Here is a 6,350-nt window from a genome sequence, read left to right as displayed (position 1 = left end):
AAAACCTGGAAAAGTCCTTGGTTTTTTTTATTTCGAAAAACCTGGAAAAGTCCTTGGTTTTTTTTTATTTCGAAAAACCTGGAAAAGTCCTTGATTTTTTTTTATTTTGAAAAACCTGGAAAAGTCCTTGATTTTCTTTTATTTCGAAAAACCTGGAAAAGTCCTTGATTTTTTAAAATTTCAAAACGCCTGGAAAAATCCTTGCAATTTGCCCATGGTTCTGGAATTTTGATTATTTTTGTAAGAAAAAAATAGGGTTTAAACTTGCTCTCTGCTGAACCGGTTTTTGGTAGGTCAGGGAATTTTTATAAACCTGGAAAAATCTGGAAATTTCAGGTCATTTTTTTCGAGATACTGCTGATTATTTTTTTTAATTGCAATTTAAAATTAAATGATATTGATTCTTTACTTGTAAACCTATCTTATTGTTACTGATTTAACTATTTTCTTGAAAATTCGTTTCTTTTTTGTTTGAAATTATTATTAACATTTTTTTTAGTGAAACTTTATGATATTATATTTTTGGTTGAAAATTAAGAGTTTTTACTTGAATATTCAATTATCTGGTTGAAACTTCATGTACTTTGTTGAGGATTCGTTCTTTTTGGTAGAAAATTCATGTATTTTGTTGATAAATCGTAATTTATAATTGAAAATTTGTCGATCTTAGTTGAAAATTTAAATATGTGGTTGAAAATTCGTGTATTTGATTTAAAAAATCGTAATTTTTGTTGAAAATTTGTCAATTTTAGTTGAAAATAAAAATATGTGGTTTGATATTCATGTATTCAATTTAAAAAATCGTAATTTATGTTGGAAATGTATCAATTTTAGTTAAAAATTCAAGTGTGTGGTTAAAAACTCATATATTTGGTTGGAAAATCGTAATTTTTGATGAAAATTGATCGATTTTAGTTGAAAATTTAAGTATGTGATTAAAAATTGATAAATTTTGTTGGAAAATCGTAATTTTTATTGAAAACTCTTCTATTTTTTTTTAATTCGTACTTGTTTGTTACAAATTCAAGTATCTGATTCAAAATTAATGTACTTTGTTGAATATTCGTACTTTTTAGTAGAAAATGGATCGTTTTTATTTAAAAATTCAATTCCCTGGTTGAAAATTCATGTATTTTGTTTGAAAAATGTAATTTTGGTTAAAAATTGATGTGTTTTAGTTCAAAATTTAATTCAAACTTGACCATATTTAGTTGAAAATTCAAGTATCTGATTGAAAATTCATGTGTTTGGTTGAAAAATCGTAATTTTTGATGAAAATTGATAGATTTTAGTTGAAAATTCAAGTATGTTATTAAAAATTCATATATTTGTTGAAAAATCGTAATTTTGATGGAAGATTGGTTTATTTTAGTAGAAATTCATGTATTTGATTGAAAAATCGTAATTATTGTTGAAAATTCGAATTTTTTAAAGAAAATTTATCGACTTTAGTTGAAAATTCAAGTATGTTATTAAAAATTGATATATTTGTCTGAAAAATCCTAATTTTGATTGAAAATTGGTCTATTTTAGTTGAAAAATCGTAATTATTGTTGAAAATTGATCATTTTTAGTTGAAAATTCATGTATTTAGTTGAAAAACTATAATTTTTGTTGGAAAGTGATCGATTTTTGTTAAAGATTCAAGTATGTAGTTGAAAATTCATATATTTTGTTGAAAAACCGTAATTTTGATTGAAAATCGATCTATTTTAGTTCCAATTTCAAGTATGTGGTTGACAATTCATGAATTTTGTGGGAAAATCGTGATTTTTGTCGATAATTGATAGATTTTAGTCGAAAATTCAACTGATTGAAAATTTATTTATTTTGTTGAAATTTCGTTCTTTTTGGTAGAAAATTGATCCTTCTTTATAGGAAATTCAAGTATCTGGTTAAAATTCATGTATTTTTTTCAAAAATTGCTCTTTTGGGTCAGTAATAAATCTTTTGTTTAAATATTCATCTTTCTGATTGTAAATTAAAATATTTTTTGGCTGAACTAGCAATTAATACATTTTTCCTTCAACATTATTATTTTTCTTAATGAACATTTAAATACTAGGTTGAAAGTGAAACTGTTTGGTTAAAATTAATTTTATTCGGTTGAAGATTTATCTCTCTGGTTAAAAAATTTAACTAATTTTTTGAAAGTTCGTTCTTTTTGATGAAAATTATTATCTTTAACTGAAAATTCGACTTCTCTGTTAAAAAACCCTTTTTTGTTAAATTCAACTGTTTTTGATTATAAAATATAATCTTTCTTGGCTGAAACTTTAACTATTTTGTTGACATTTTTTTTGTTGAAAATTAATTTAAAAAAATGAAAATGTTACTATTACAGTGGAATATGCCATTATTTTATTTCGAAATTCATCTCTTTTGGCTAAATATTCAGTTTTTAAAATAAAAATGTATCTTTGTAATTTTTAGTTGACAAATCGTAATTTTTGTTGAAAATTTATAGTTTTTAGTTGAAAATTAATCTATTGTAAATATTATTTTTTTTTTTTTTTGAAATTTCAACTCTGGTTGGAAATTGAACTATTTTGTTAAAAATTAATTAATCTATTTATTGAAAAACCAAATTTTTCGTTGAAAATACAACTGTTTTGTTAAATTAGCTTAAATTAGCTTAAACTTCAATTCAATTAAATTTCAACAAATTTTAAGTAAAAAAAAGCTTACTGATTATATCAACAGCAAAAACTATTAGATTAAAAAAAGTATCTTCAAATTGTTGATAAAGTTAAACAAATGAGAAACTTCCAAGCATTTTCAATTTTACGATTTTTCACTGTCATAAAATGAAAAGTTTAAAAAATGTTTTTTGACCATCATATTTTTACTACAATTTTTACCATGTTTCGTGAAAAGTATTTTTTCATGTAAAAAAAAGGTACCTGGATAATAATGATACATATATAAAAAATAGAAAGAGGAAAACGTTTTTAGAAAAGTTCAAGTTTTATTAAACACACTTCGAACAAGAAGATTAGAATCATCAAGAATCTATTTTTCTTGATTTTCTGACACAGTAAGAGTCTTTTATTGTAAACTAAACGAAAATTATAATTTTTTCGAGAAAGGAATTCTATTCCACAAATTTCAACATTTTCTGGTTCTAAATTTTAGTCTATACTACTAGAAACTATGATGTTACTTAACTAATTATATACACACGTCTTTATATTATTCCTTAAACATTATTGCAAAGAGATCTCTTGTTTTTTATTTGCTACGCAGATTCTGAGAAGACAAATGATTGACGACAAATACATCGAAGTAATAATTAATGATATCACTGTTCACTTTTCCACAAAAATAATTACTATACTCAATATTTCATTTGGGGGAAATCTAAGACATTGATGTGAGTTTTTTTTAGACTCTTTTATTTCCTTAGCGCAGATTTTTTTATTTTATATACATTTTCATATGATGCAGTAGCATGAAAATATGGATTGATTTATTTTCTGTATAGGAACAAACTTTAATTTTAAAGATCCTTAAATTTTTTACGACGTCAATTCAGCGGGCGATTGCCCATTTGATCGCCATGTACCTGCTCGGTCTACCCCCTCTACCAAACTTCCCCTCACGTAGCTGTGGGAGCGCGGGACGCTGTGACCGACATTTGCCAACAGAGCGGGTCCTTTAAAATAAAAAATGACCCTTTAAATAAAAATAAAAAAAATGAGATTTAAAAAAATGTTTAATTTGTATTTTAAAAATACTATCAGGGTGGTGACTTGATTGGGAATTTTATTTAGACGAAAAACACGAGGATTTTAATTTAAAACCGGGAATTTACTTCTGATCGCAGAAAAATTCCAGTGACTTCTGCTTTATCTGCAGTTGCAGGGCATATGCGTGGAAATAATTATAGTTTTTTCGCCATGAAACGGGAATTTTTTTAAAGAATTAAAACTGGATTTAGAAGATAGGAATTTAAAAAATCCCTGTTTCAAGTCAAAATTCGTCAAAATTTAAATGTTCCTTCTTCGAAGTTTTATAAAAAAGAAAGTACTTCAGTTAGTTTTTAGAGTAGAAGTAGTATTTTGAAGAGGAAATATTTATTAATTATAATGTTTTTTTGCATTTCTCATTTTATTTTACTCTTTCAAAAAGTATAACTACTACGTTGAAAATCAAATTATCAACTAAAAATTTTAATATCCCAGTAGAAAATTTAACTCTTCAAAATTTAAGAAATTTAAATTAGACCAAAATCCAAATTAAAAATCCCATTTAACGCTCAATAATCAAATTAATGCAAAATCCTTTTAAATAAAACAAGAATCCAACGACCAAATTTGGGCCACAACGAATAAACAAAAACCAAAAATCCTATTGTAATCTGAAAAAAACAAAAATTTTGGTTTTTGTTTATTCGTTGTGGTCCAAATTTAGTCGTTGGATTCTTGTTTTATTTAACAGGATTTTGCATCAATTTAACTGTTTTTCTGAAAATCTAATTTTTTGTTGTTAAGAATTAGATTTTTAACGGAAAATTAAAGTATTTTATTTTTGGTTGAAACTTTCTTTTTTGGATGAAAATTCAACTATTTGGCTGATAATTAATATTTTTCGTTTAAAAATTTAACTATTTGTTGGAAATCAATGTCATTTGTGGGAAATACGTTTGGTAGGTATAAAATTGAACGATTTGGGTGCCAATTTGTCTTTTTTAAATGAAAATTAATTTATTTCGTTGAAAATTTACGTATGTTGCTTTAAAAAAATCCGTTTTTTAAATATATAAAATCGACATTTTTTGACAGAAAATGATTTTTTCTTTGAATTTTAATTTCATTTTTTCAAAATTATTATTTTTGTTACAATTCAAATATTCCAGTTAAATATTCATAATATTGGTAGAAAATTTTTTATTCAGGTGAGAAACAAATTTACTTCGTAGATAAATAAACTCTGTTATTGAAAAATTGTTTCGTTTGTGGTTGAAAATAATTTTTTTCCTTAACTGAAAATGAAACTACTGCTTCAGTTGAATATTGCATAATTTTATTTGAAAATTGAATTTTTTGGTCAAACATTCATTGTTTGACTCAATTTAATTATTCAATTTTTTGTTAAAAAATTATCTTTTTTAGTTTAAAATTCGTCTTTTTTGGTAGAACATTGATTTTCTTAAATTAATACTTAATTATTTAATTTTTTCTTGAAAATTTATCTGTTTTAGTAAAAGTTATTTTTATTTTGTTGAAAGTTCAACTATTTCAGTTAAAGATTCATTGTTTTAGTTGAAAACTCATTTTAAAAATCGACTATTCCTGTTGATTTTTTTTTTACTTCAAAATTGAACTATTTGGTTGAGATGTTGGCTCCTTTGATTGCAAAATTCAAAAATTTCGTTAGAATTCATGTATTTTGTTTAAAAATTGAATTTTTGATAGAAAATTAATCTTTTTATTCGGAAATTAATCTTGTTGTTTAAAAATTTATCTTTTTGGTTAAAACTCCAAGTATTTCAGTTAAATATTGATAATTTTGGTTCAAAGTTGATCTATTTGGTTTAAAATAACACTTTTCCAGTTGAAGATTCATAATTTTATTTGAAAATTCATTTATTTTGCAATTTTTTGCTCTGTTGTGTTAAAGGATGATTAGAATGAACGTCATGGTTTAAAATAAATGTTTGCGTTTTACGACAAATATGAATGTTTTTTTTTTTAGTTGAGCGCGAAAATTGAAAAACTTTACCGAGGAAAGCCGGGAATTTGAAATTTTGGAACGCCAGACGCTGTCATCGACTTTTGTCAGTAGGGGGGTCTTTTGGTTCAATAAAGAATAAAATACAAAACATAACTTTTTCCAAATTGTGAAATTTTAACGATATGTAACTCGGAGTTAAATGATGATAAAATATCTAAATAGAACTTCTACGAATTGGGCTTAGAATTTATCTAATGAAATCTTATGGAAATTCGAAACACCTTCAGTTTGTTAATATTTCAAGGTATTAAAATGAAAATTATGAAATTAAAAAGAGAATAAAACATAACTTTGAAACTAATTTTGGAAATTCCACAATTTTAAGCCTTTTAATGTATAATTTGTCGATTCTAAACTAATTTATTTAGATGATTTAATTTTCCAAACAGGCAAGAAAAGAATTCAAAAAAGTCATTTATATAGTTGCTCTTACCTCCTTTTGTTATGCCTGTCTTTGTATTGTGCCAAAAAGCAGGTAGTTTGGAAATTAAAATTTTGAATTATTCATTTTTGGCATGCTCTCTTTTCATTGCAAAACATTATTCAGAATCATTTCGATAGGACACTTAGTTTTAATTTTATTCGGCACAAGCTACAAAAAAAAAAAAAAAAAA

The sequence above is a fragment of the Belonocnema kinseyi genome, chromosome 8, assembly GCF_010883055.1.
Source record: "Belonocnema kinseyi isolate 2016_QV_RU_SX_M_011 chromosome 8, B_treatae_v1, whole genome shotgun sequence".
Lineage (NCBI taxonomy): Eukaryota > Metazoa > Arthropoda > Insecta > Hymenoptera > Cynipidae > Belonocnema > Belonocnema kinseyi.
Note: the sequence above shows the minus strand (reverse complement) of the source record.